Source organism: Bubalus kerabau, chromosome 10, assembly GCF_029407905.1.
Source record: "Bubalus kerabau isolate K-KA32 ecotype Philippines breed swamp buffalo chromosome 10, PCC_UOA_SB_1v2, whole genome shotgun sequence".
NCBI lineage: Eukaryota > Metazoa > Chordata > Mammalia > Artiodactyla > Bovidae > Bubalus > Bubalus kerabau.
The window spans coordinates 54,311,776-54,324,607 of record NC_073633.1 but is presented as its reverse complement, the minus strand read 5'-3'; the positions used below and the strand labels follow the sequence as shown (position 1 = coordinate 54,324,607).

At 44.0% G+C, this 12,832-nt stretch overlaps 1 protein-coding gene across 7 annotated transcripts in view; it reads right to left on the bottom strand.

Moving 5' to 3' along the window:
• RORA (RAR related orphan receptor A) overlaps positions 1–12,832 on the bottom strand; it is an 816,521-nt gene that overhangs the window by 327,970 nt on the left and 475,719 nt on the right. The window lies entirely within an intron of this gene.

The following is a 12,832-nucleotide window of genomic DNA, read 5'->3' as shown; positions in this document are numbered from 1 at the left end:
ATGCTGTACACCTGAAACTAATACAACATTGTAAATCAACTATACTTCAATAAAAAATAACACAGTAACAACAACAAAAAATAATTGTTTTGGGGGGGCTCCTTGGGTAATTGCCTCTAAATTGCATCACTGTTCCATTAGTAATTTAGTTTTATTTGACGCTTCATGTGAGAAACTATTTTAAAATAAGAAATCCTTCACGCTTATTTTCATTTAAATGGACTCAAAAGAAACTATTTGCTTGATAGATGAGCAGAATTAGGGCTTATATGACTGACTCCAAAATAATTTAAGATGAGAAGTTATTTAAAAAAACAAAATGAAATGAAACCTACGTGGCTGCATCTGTGACCCATGCGGCTTGGTTTCCTCAGGCAGCTTGCATCCACACAGCTATGTAAGCATCACGCTTATGGAGTGTCCGCTGTGTGCTTGGAAATGTGCTTGATCCTAGCAGTACTGGGATGGAACAAATACAATCTCCACATGATAGGGTCACCCAGTCTAGTGAGGGAGTGGGTCATATAAGTGCTGGGCTTCCCTGGTGGCTCAGTGGTAAATAATCCCCCTGCCAGTGCAGGAGATGTGGGTTTGATCCCTGGGTTGGGAAGATCCCCTGGAGAAAAAAATGGCAACCCACTCCAGTATTCTTGCCTGGGAAATCCCATGGACAGAGAAGCCTGGTGGGCTAGTCCATGGGGTCACAAAAGAGTCGGACATGACTTAGCGACTAAACAACAATGATAAAAAACTGGCTTTTATTTGTCTCCTCTCATGGGTCACGTAATCTTTCAAGTTCCATATCTCATTTCATCCTCTCAACAATCTCATTAAGCAGGTTCTATTATTGTACCCATTTGACAGATGAGGAGCCTGAGACTTAGAGGGCTTAAGTAACTTCTTCAAGGTCATAAAACCTGTAAGGGTCTTCTGATGCAGCAGGCCAAATTTATATCTCCATCTTATTCTGCTTCAGAAGTACACAGAAGGTATGGGGGGCTCCAGGATGGGCATGGGGTGCTCATTTGGGCTGGCTGTTTTGGAGTCAGGTGGGGAAATTTGAGCACATCTTTTTCTCTTGTTACATCAGCACTGCTCCACATCAGAGCCAACTCAGCATCTTGGGTGCCTGCTGCTTTCAAGATTGGTGCTAAGGAGTCTCCCTCCCCTTGAACTTGCCCATCCAAACAGACCCAGCAGTATGATAGTCAGCAATGCCTTTGTACTACTCTCTCGGTGGAGAAAACACACAACCAGCGCGGAGTCCTCAGGCTGGGCTAAACGTAGTACCTGAGTCATTTACTTCAGTTCCCCAGGGTGGGACTCTGCCTGGCTTGCTTACCCACATTTCAGCAGCTCAGAGTGCCGGCCTGGCCACAGCATTAGGTGCAACTGAGCTATAACTCGAAGTCATCTATTTATCCTCTAACTGCACTGCTCGCTGGCAAGTGTAGGGGAGACCAACGCACGCCTTTGCTATGGTTCAGTGAGCCGAGCTTCTGGGCTCCTGTACCTTGGCTGTGGTGTCAAGTCAGTTATATAACCACTGGGCTGAGTGCCTCCCTGGAGAGGGAGATGGGGCGGGTGAGCAGGAAAGACATTATTAGTGTAATGTTAAGAAAACAGACTGTGAAAGCTTCCCGAGACTTCAGCGTTTGGAACCGTAGGGTGCCCTCCAGTTTGTTTCCCATTTAATTCTGTCATCTTTGAATCTTGCCCATTTGAGCCTGGACGGCTGTGGGTGGAGAGCCTGGCACAGTGAAGGGGCTCAGGCTCTCTCAAATAGTGAGCTTATTTAGCCTTAAAATACGCCCTGTTGGACATATGGACTCATGATGAGGGGTGCAGGGAGGAAGAGAGGGGGAGACAAGTGGAGAGAGTAGCATGGAAGCATATACACTACCATATGTAAAACAGATAGCCAGCGGAAATTTGCTGTATGACTCAGGGAACTCAAACCAGGGCTCTGTAACATTCTAGCAGGGTGGGATGGGGTAGGAGGTGGGAGGGAGGTTCAAGAAGGAGGGGACGTATAATACACCTATGGCTGATTCATGTTGATGTATGGCAGAAATGAAACCAATGTTAATTTTATAATTACAATTATAATTATCTTTCAATTATAAATAAATAAAATTTTTAAAATGTCCTGTTGTATGACTGTTATTTGGTAGGCCGAATCCGATGCTGAAGAACGTGTGAAAATTAATGCCCAACTACAGCTAAAGGAAGTGTACTTTGTCATAAGGTTTGCATTTATTCTTTTGCTTCTAAAGTCTTAATGTGGACAAACTGGAAAGATTGAAAGACTGGAGCATGAAAGGCCCTCCAGAAGTGCCCTGAAACTTTTCAACAAGGATAACAGAAGAAACAAACAAGTACCCACTTTGGCGACTTATTTTTGGGTTATACAAAAGTTAAAACCATTGATTTTTTTTTTTTTAATTGGCAAAGTGGTCATATGCTATGTAGTCACTCCGTATCATAGAAATCAATGCAAGTTTTACTCATCCATAGCTGTCATCTGCCCTCCAGCTCTAAGTGGTTTCCCATTCATAGCCCCCACACCCACATGTGGCCCTAAAACATTTTTAATGAATGGCATTTGATAAGTGAGCATATAGGAAAATGATCATCCCTGCCAGTAATAAAAAATGCAAATTAAAGCAACTTTGAAAAGGTAGCATTTTAGTCTTACTAAATAATGCCCTAACGCTGGTCAGGCTGCAGTGGAACTGATAGACTCGAATGCTATAGGCACTGAGTTAAATCAGCATAATTCTTCTTGAAAGAACTAAGGCAATGTGTAACAGGAATCATAGAGATACGCTTCCTCTGACCCAGTAATCCTTCTCCTGGGAGTGTATACGAAAGAAATAATCTGAAAGAGGCAGAAAGCTATACAAACAGTAGCGCTGTCTCTAATGATCAAATCTAATCACACACATACACACAAAATTCCGGAAGGAGCCTAATGTTGGGTAATTGGGGATGGCTTAACAAATTATGGGGTACTGATGATGGAATATTATGCAACTATTAAACTCCAAAAGGCACAAGAGAAAAATTTAAGATTTAATATCATGAGGATGATAGGATTTACTTGAATGTTTTTCTTTATCAGTTTTTAATATATAAAATAAATGAAGAGCATTATAGAAAATGCAGTGGGAGGCCTCTTGGACAATTATTTTCTGGTACAAATGGGCTTTTATAATACTAAGGATCTCCCAAATGAAAATACTGAAATATAAACGTTCACCTCTATGGTGGGGGAAGGCTTAACATATTGTATCTCTTACTCTCTAGTCTAAGTCTGGTATTTGGCCTTGGAGTCTCTTCTTTGTACAGGACGTCTTCCATGTACTCTAAATAGGATGACTTAGAAAGGTGCTGACATGGAGCCCACTCTCCCTATACCAGTCATATTAGCTTGCATCCATTCAGGCCCTGGAGGCACCCTTGGAGGAAGCCTAAGAAAACTCTCAATGCCAGGGTTTCAGAACCTCTAGATGGACAAATCTGTCTCTTATCTATCCTAAAATTAAGGGAACTCAGGTCTACTTGACTGCTTATAGACAGGCAAAGAAATAAATCTCTATCCATGATAATAAACCAGTACCACAGTTGGTTTAACACAACGATTTCCAGTCAAAGCAAGTGCAGCCATGCCTTTACTATGGATCAGTAGCTTCCTGTGACTGCCAGTAAGCAGTGTAGGCAGGTCTGTGCTTTAGTTTTCACTGGTCTGTGTCCAATTGGGGAAAATGAGTTTTCATGATGCTAAATACAGTCAAAGTAAAAAAAAAATTTTTCTTACTCTAAGATAATGCCCTTTCCAGTTTTTTTGGTGTTAAAACTCCATCCTTTTGAGAAAAGACAGTGACTCCAGATGGGTAAAATTTTTTTTTTCGTTGTTTGTCCTCCTTCGTGGTAGAATACGTGTGTGTGTGTGTGTGTGTGTGTGTGTGTGTGTGTATGTGCTAAGTTGCCTCAGTCTGACTTTCTGCAACCCTATGGACCATAGCCCACCAGGCTCCTCTGTTCAAGGGATTTCCCAGGCAAGAATACTGGTGTGGGTTGCTATGCCCTCCTACAGGGGGTCCTCCTGACTCAGAGATCAAACCCACATCTCTTGGGTCTCCTGCAACGGCAGGCAGGTTCTTTACCACTTGTGCCACCTGGGAAACCTCCTTGGCCCTCAAAACAGCAGTGAAATCAAACTACTTCATCCCATACATTGACCTTGAATTCCCATTCAGTAAGGAACTGGAGATTCTGGACATTCTTATTGGCCACACCACATCTAGTGAAAAGTTCTGGTCCTGTGTTGACTCTTCAGTGTGCTGTCTGACTCTTATAAGCTTTGCTTTCATCACAGCTTGTGTCTGTCCTTCTGGGTTGTAAGCATCTTTGCTGAGGAACCTCCGCATCGTGTTGTTGGTAACTAACACAGCATCGAGTATACCCGTTAAATGTCGTCTGTAGCTCGGCAGACAAAGTGGGTGAAATCTGAAGACCAGCTGTGGAACTGAGAAGAAAGCTTCTGGTGTGGGTTGAGCAGACCCGATCTGAACCCTGTTCTGCCACTTAACGGCTGTGGGATTAAGCAGCTAATGACCCTCGCCAGCTCCAGCTCTCACTATCTTATACCCAGATCGGATGCGTCTCACATTCATTCCCATGCCATCCCAAGCTCAGTGCTGGCCAGAGGGAACCCCAAAGCAATGGGCAGATCCCCCCACCTACCAGGAAAGGTAGAGGGTCACAGGCAGTTGTCAGTGAGCTCCGGTAAAAGACAAAATCAAATAGAAGCAGCATCCGCTCACATTGACTCACGATTATTGTGTTTGACAAGATAACCTGCACCCACTTGTACATTCATTACAGAGCTTCTGAAATGATTGTTCTTTGTCTGCTTGAACATAGGAATTTTGAATGAACAGTTTCAATGTCTGGTTTCACGCACTTGAAACTTAAACACTAGTGAGCATCTTTCTAACAGGTTTGGTCCTTACCTTCAAACGAATCTATTGGAGACTCCAGCCGGGGGACTTGTGTGGGCTTGAAACTTGTGTGCTTTCTTCCTGAAGTCACTGATGCAAACAAAGAACCTTAAGCCTCCCCTTTCCAGTAATAAATGTTTTAAATAAATAGAGGAAGGATTTGAATTTTAATGGCTGATGAGTGAAGCTGGGAAAGATTGAAAGCAAGAGGAAAAGGGGACAACAGATGATGAGATGGTTGGATGGCATCACTGACTCAGTGGACATGAGTTTGGGCAAACTCTAGGAGATGGTGGAGGATAGGGAGGTCTGGTGTGCTGCAGTCCATGGGGTCCCAAGGAGTCAGATACGACTGAGCGACTGAACAAATGAGGCATGAAGGGGCAAAGAGAGTGTTGTAACTGCCATGTGTTATTTTTTAAAAATTCATTGGAAGATTATTTCACATGTAGCACAGAGAAACATTAGATATCAGGCCCATTGTAGCATCGGAAGTTTCAGTAAGACCCTTCACCCATCTCTTCAGCTGCATCTCATGCTGCTCTTTCTTGCATTCCTGGGATCCAGCCTCAGCAATCCTCAACCTGTTCCTCAAACACACGTTCTTTACCCTGCCCCAGGGCCTTTGCACAGGACACTTCCTTTGCCTGGTTCAGCCCTATTCTTGTTTCCCATCATGCTCTTCTCAGGGAAGCATTCCTCCCCTCTCATGCTGGGACAAATCTCCTGTTATATATTCTTCCAAGATGTATCCTTTATAGTACTTTTTGCTGTTGTTATTTTACAATTATTTGGTTTCAGTCTGATGAATTCCATTTCCCCCACAAGACTGTAAGCTTGGCAGAGCAGAGACTGCCTGTCTTTGCTCCCCATCTTATCCACATGGCAGGTGCCAGTGACTATGTAAGTACTGATGAATGGAATAAATGCATCCCTGACACCCTCACCAAAATCCCTTTTTAATGACCTGTTTTTGCAAGGCACCCTGTGGAACAACTTGAAAGTCCTGGTTCCAGGCCTATGGTGGTTTTGGTAGCTGGAGAGAAACTCTTCAAATGTAAACAGCATCCCTGCGGTGGCATCAGTGAACCCAGGTGTGTTCCAGATGGTGCCTATTGTTTGGACAAACTTGAATACCTTTTTCTTCCTCCGTTCTCCATGTGTCAAATGGTAACTAGATCAGTGTGCCCTTTGCTGAAAGGCCAGAGGATAAGAACAGATAAGAGAAATGAAAATGCCTTGAAAATGGAAATGCTGATTTAGAGGTTGAAACCTCTACAGTCTTGGACCTTCCTAGAAAAAGATGATGGAAGTGATCCTCTTAGGGGAGATATGGCTTGTGTAGCAGGAGGGGGATTGAGCCAAGATGGGGGCACAGCTCAGTGACAGAGAGAGGGGGATACAGCAGGGAGCTGGGGGAGACCACCCTCCTGCCACCAGGGCTTCCTGAGGAGGATGGTGGTTGGATGTCAGCGGCGATACTGAGTGACTTCGTGATAGCAGAGGCTCAGAAGGCGTGAGTGGGGGGGCAGGTTCTTCTCAAAAGCAAACCACCCATCTGCCCTGAGCTCCTTTGTTTCTCGAATGGTTCTTAGACCCTGTTTCAACTGCATTGGGCAAACAAACAGGAAGCCTCCTCTCTACCTGATTCTCACCAGACCAGATCCAGCCCTCACGTGGGGGCAGTTCCCTCTTGGTGTCTCAAGTGTGACAACCATTTAGCAATCTTAGGGGCAGCAGGGTGGAGAGTCCCGTGTGACCACAGAGCAAGAACCATGGCCATGCTCAGAATAAAATGACTCGAGAACCACTGGGTGGGGTGTGAGTGGAACTGAATCAGTGGTTTCTAAAGATAGTCAAGATTTCCAGTCCATAGCTCACCAAAGGCAATGTCATCCCGTGGTGGCTCAGATGGTAAAGAATCTGCCTGCAATGCCAGAGACCCAGGTTCAATCCCTGGTTGGGAAGATCCTCTGGAGAAGGGAATGGCTACCCACTCCAATATTCTTGCCTGGAGAATTCCACAGACAGAGGAGCCTGATGGGCTACAGTCCATGGGGTCACAAAGAATCGGACATGATTGAGTGACAAAGGAGGAGCAGAGAGGTAAAGTAGCAAGCCTACTGCTAGCCACTGAATGCTGGGAAGGTAGGTGTAGGCTCATCCCATGAGACCTAATGGGACAAGTGGGAGAAGTGTTGGGTCACCACCTGGGAGTATCAGAATGGAAGGTCCTGTTATGCATCATTTGGGAGCTCAGGGACCCTGACCCAGCCAAGAGACTGATGTGGCTGTCACAGGATTAAACACTGCTCAAGTCTCTTTCTTATTTGGAAAGATTCCCTCTTCACATGAAAATGTGGAATCAGGAAGAATCCTCTAAATGTGGCATTTCTGCACAACACTGCACCCCAACTACAGCCAACACTGAGAAGGGATGGCCATGGCCAGTCATCCTTTCTGGATGGCCCTTTGCAAGGGGTGGAGTAGGGAGAGCTACAATAGTGGTTTAGAATCTGTTCATCTCATTGACTGGTTAGATAAGATATTGCCTATCGGACTTCCCTGGGGGCTCGTGGTTAAGAATTCACCTGCCAGTTCAAGGGACAAGGGTTCAATCACTGGTCTGGGAATATCCCACATGCCTTGAGGCAACTAAGCCCATGTGCCACAACTACTCAACCTGTGCTCTAGAGCCGAAGAGCTGTGCTCTGATATAAGAGAAGCCATCACAATGAGAATCCCACGCACTGCAACTAGAGAAAGCCCACTTGGCATCAGTACCCAACACAGCCAAAAAAATCAATCAATAAATTAATTAATAAAAAAGATGCTGCCTATCTAACCGAGTGGTATGTGCAGTTGTTTTCACTAATTCTGCTGTCCTGGATGGAGCACTGACAAAGCATTGTGTAAAGCACTCAGAATGCAAAGCTGAATAGAACACCACAACTGCACTCAAGGAGCTATATCCTAGTTGGTTAGAAGGGCATAGAAGCCACATTTTACAGCTGCCGCTTGGCACGCCTTTTGCTATTATATGCAAGGTACTGTGGGGACTCAGAGAAAGAAGAAACTCTGCCAAGAGAGCCTGGGAAACTTTCCTGAAACAAGGTGTGGATGAGAGATTAGAAATTTACCAGGCATCAGAAAGACCATCGCTGAGTAATGCAATGAATGCATCCGTTGACCTTCAACCTCTCTGGGATACAGTGGTGATGAAACAGCCCTGTCCCTACCCTCATTGAGCTCACAGTCCAGTGGGGGTGGGAAAGCACATGACCAGTTAAACACACATTTGGGAAGTCCTACGAAAGGAAAGTAGTCTTCCCTGGTGGCTCAGTGGTAAAGCATCCACCTACCAATGTAGGAGATACAGGAGACACGGGTTTGATCCCTGGGTTGGGAAGATTGCCTTGAGAAGGAAATGGCAACCCATTGCAGTATTCTTGCCTGGGACATTCCAAGGACGGAGGAGCCTGGTGGGCTAGAGTTCATGGCGTCAAGAGTTGGACACAACTGAGCACACAAGCACATATGAAGGGAAAGTACAAAGTGTCTCAGCAGAGTCCACCCGGGGAGCTGGTCTCATGTGGGAGATGGGAGAAGCTCTGCCAAAGATGTGGCATTCAGCCAAGATGGGATGGATGCTCAAGAGTGTACTAGGCCGAGGGGCTGGAAGCGCAGGCAGAGAGATGGAGCAGAGGGAACCTCATGTGCATTCATTTATTCCCTGAATGTTCATGAAATATCTGTGAGTGTTGGTACAGTGCTCAGTACTGTGGTCACCATGATGAGCAAGAAACCTCAGTGAGTGTGCAGTGTAGTGGGGGAGGCAGATCATCATAACAGGATGTGCTACGTGCATGGTTGGGGAGGGGGAAACACCTCCCCCCGAGAGGGCATCTCATGTGCAAAGGCCAGGAGAGCAGAGCTCAAGACATGGGAGACAGAGGTCGGGGGTTCCTCAGTCCCCTGGTCGATGGCTGCGTAGGGCACTGCCTGGCCCTTCAACATGCTCTTCCTTGCTTAAGAACGAAACTCCTTTCTCCACCAATGGCAGCGATGTTGCACGGAGAAGATGCCACCTCAGCAAATGCTGATGCATGCATTCTGCAGTGAGCTGGAAGCAGCTGGCCTGGCTTGGCCTGTGCCACCCTCCCCTCCTCCCCAGGCAGGATCCACACTGTCATCAGCACCATGGGGCTGATTGCTCAAAGACAGCAGTCTTCCTGCCTCGCCACGCCGAGCCTGCCTCAGCCCAGGCAGCCTGGCCACACCCGAGGCCCATCCAGACCTGCTGTTTGAGGGTCGAGGCCCCCTTCGAGGAGAAAGGCCCCCAACTCACTTAATAACATTTTCCCTCTGCCTGTCTAATTAACTCCGTCACTGTATCTGCAGTCAGATAAAATGCTCATTTCACACCACATTAATTTTTATCAGCTGAACATTAAGCAACACAAAGCTATCTATGCTTGGTTTAATTTACATACTGACAGACCTACAAAGCGTTACCCACAGTGGCTGCGAAGCAAATAAGCAGAACTGGCATCAAACAAGGCTCTTCAAAATGAAATATTGATTTGCAAAGCTGACAGTCGAGAAGTGTTGGAGGGAAGGGGGCGAGAAAGTAAGGGGTACAAGGGCTCTTTTTCCTTGAACAATTACTGATGGGGTCAACCAGGAGGTCTCCTGAAGGTTAAGTAGAGGGGTCAGTTGAGCTCCAGGATCTGGAGGATCAGCTGTCCTTTGGGGACACAGCCCCACAGAGTCCATACAGCTCCCTGGAAATGGGGATCTGTGTACCACTCTATTATCAGAGCCCCTGCCCCTCCACACACACACTATGATATATCTTACTTCTGTAACTGTGCTCAAGCTATTTCTCTAAAAGTACATTCCTTCCCCAACTTCATAGTCAAGCTCAGCATCCCCTCCTCCAGGAAGTCTTCCCTGTTCATCCTTCCTCAAAAGAATACCTAGAAGAGGGTCCATATTGCACTTATCACAATGAATTTTAATAATCCATTTCTTATATCTATTTCTCCCACTGGTTGCATTTATGTAATTTTTTTTTATAACTGGAGTGGGGCCTGAGAACCTGCATTTCAAATGTGTATGCCTAACCATGGTTTTTCTCCATCCATCCCCTGCCTTATTTGGGATATAACTGACACATAACATTTGGGGAAATTTAAGGTATACAACATGATAATTTGATACACGTACCTATTGCTACATTTTTACTAAAGTTAATTAATTCATCTTTACCTCACATAATTCCATTTTGTTGTTGTCATGGTGAGACCATTAAAACTTGACTCTCATAACAACTTTTACGTATGTAATACACTATAGTGAACTACAGTTACATGCTGTACCAAGATCCACAGACCCACCAACTTACTGCGAATTTTCTAAGAGCACACTTTGAGAGCCTTGGTGATGTTAGAAGGGAGTGGATTGGGGGAACAGGGTGGGAGCTGGTTGGTAGGGCTAGCAGAGAACTCTACTCTCCTGAGGAAGCTGGAATTAGACTTGGACATGATGTAGCATCACAGCTTGAAAAAGATTCAGGACTGACAGAGGGTGTCGAAAACACGCATCTAAAACCTGGAGAGTAGAGGAGACTAGATTTACTTTGAAATACCTATGTAAATCCCAGTTTCAGACCAACTGTTGTCCTGTGAGTTTCAACCTGCAGATATCCACTTTGCATCAAGCTGCCACGAGGGAGAAGAGCACAATACCTTCCCAACCATACAGGCCAATGTAGGCTGAAAAGCTTTGCAACACTAAGAATTTTAGTAGATATTCATGCATATGCAACACACAATATTCATGCTATGGTTGTACATGGCTCCCCCTAAAGAAACTTCTGGGCTGGCTTCAGTTTCACAATCATGCATGCCAGGGCTTGTAGATATCAGTTGGTTCTAGAATTACACAGGTTTTTTTTGTTTGTTTGTTTGTTTTTGCTTTCAACACCAGCACAGCACAATTTTTCAGAGATGTCTAACTCATAGAGGGCCTAGATCCTTCCTTTGGACCAAAAAGCTTCAAAATGATGGACTGGAATTTGTTTATTCAGTGGTGTTTGGTGGGATAGGAGCTTTTAAAGAAAAGTCTGCCTCATTTAGACTCAAATGTGCATAAGACCGACTGTGGACTGAGCCCAGGAAAGGTCATGGGCTCTGGGTGCCAGGCCTGGTTCAGGCATAATCAACTGTATGAACTTGGACAAGTCACTTGAACTCCCTGAATCTGTTTCCTCATCTCTAGTATGGACTTAATAATATGACTTTTGCATCACAGAACTGTGATACTGAGTCAACGTGCTTTGAAAAATCTAAATCTAAAGAATATTGGCTTTTGGCAATTATCTACTAACCTTCCCACAGATAACAATGAAACTATCTATACAAAATAATTTTAAAAAATTTTTTGAAGACAATGGAGTACAACCAAAAGCAAAAAGAAACTGGAAAAGAGCCTTTACCTGGAAACATAGGGCCTCCACTTGGTAAAATTTATGAATTTGTAGATTTTTGCCTAAAAACACACCCTAGTTAGTTTTTGACTCTGCAGAGCTTAAACTGTTAGAGATAAGATCTGAGTTTGGAGAGGAACTGAAAGTTAGGGGACCAATTCTGGAAGGGTGGAAACTGCAGAAGAACAAGTCACAACACCTGTGTATAAAATCTGCCCAAATTCTTGGCTGACTGCTAAACTTTGCATTCATGGGGAAGATCACAAGGGATTCAGTACAAAAGCAGCAGCTGAAGGATTAAAGAAAAGAAAAGGGTTAGCTGTTGCTGACCACAGGGAAGACAAAGCTGGAGTTGGCCGAGTTAACCGGCTGCTTTAAAAACAAACTCTTCAGAGGAACATAACAGAATGTAGAGTCTCTGTAACATGTATATTATATACTGTCTAAATCAAAGTCACTGGACATGCAAAGAAAGAGTAAACTTTAACCCATACTCAAGAAAACATAAGAAAAGGAGTCAACTGTGACAGCAAACCAGAAGGAAATCCTAGAATTAAAAAGAAAAATGACTACAATGAAAAAAAAATTGCGTATGAGCTTAACAGGAGATTGAAGATGGTAGGAGAGTCCGTGTATCTGAATATGGATCAATAGAAAGTATACACTTTTTAAGAACAGAGAGGGAAAAAAATTGGAGAAAAGTGAGTAAAGTCTCAGAGACCAGCAAACAGTTTAACATACATGACATTGAAGCCCTGGAAGGATAGGAGAGAGATAATGGGTAGAAAATATATTGGAAAGAATGGCTGAAAACTTCCTAAATGTGGTGAAAGATATCAACTTATAGCTTCAAAAAGCTCAACACATCCCAAGCAGGATCAATTCAAAGAACCCCATACCTTGTCAAACATAGTCAATTTTTTTTTTTGAAATCCAAAGATAAAGAGAGAATTTTGAAAGCAACCAGAGAAAAACAGATATTACATTCAAACAACAATATGAATAATAGCCAACTTCTCTCAAAAAACAACAAAGTCCAAATGATGATGGAATGACTTCATTAAAATAAAGAAAGAAAAAGTCAGAACTCTATATTCAGGAGCAAAGGCAAAATAAAGTCATTTTAAGATAAGCTAAAACTCAGAGATTCATTATCAGGAAACCAGCACTAAATGGAATGTTAAAGAAGCTCCTTAGTTCGAAGGGAAATGACACGTAATGGTAAACAGATCTACAAGAAAGAATGAGGATCACTGAAGGAAAAAAATTTTCATGAAAATATGTATTCATATTTTCAGTGTTAAGCAAATGTATCCCATATAATCATATTTTACTG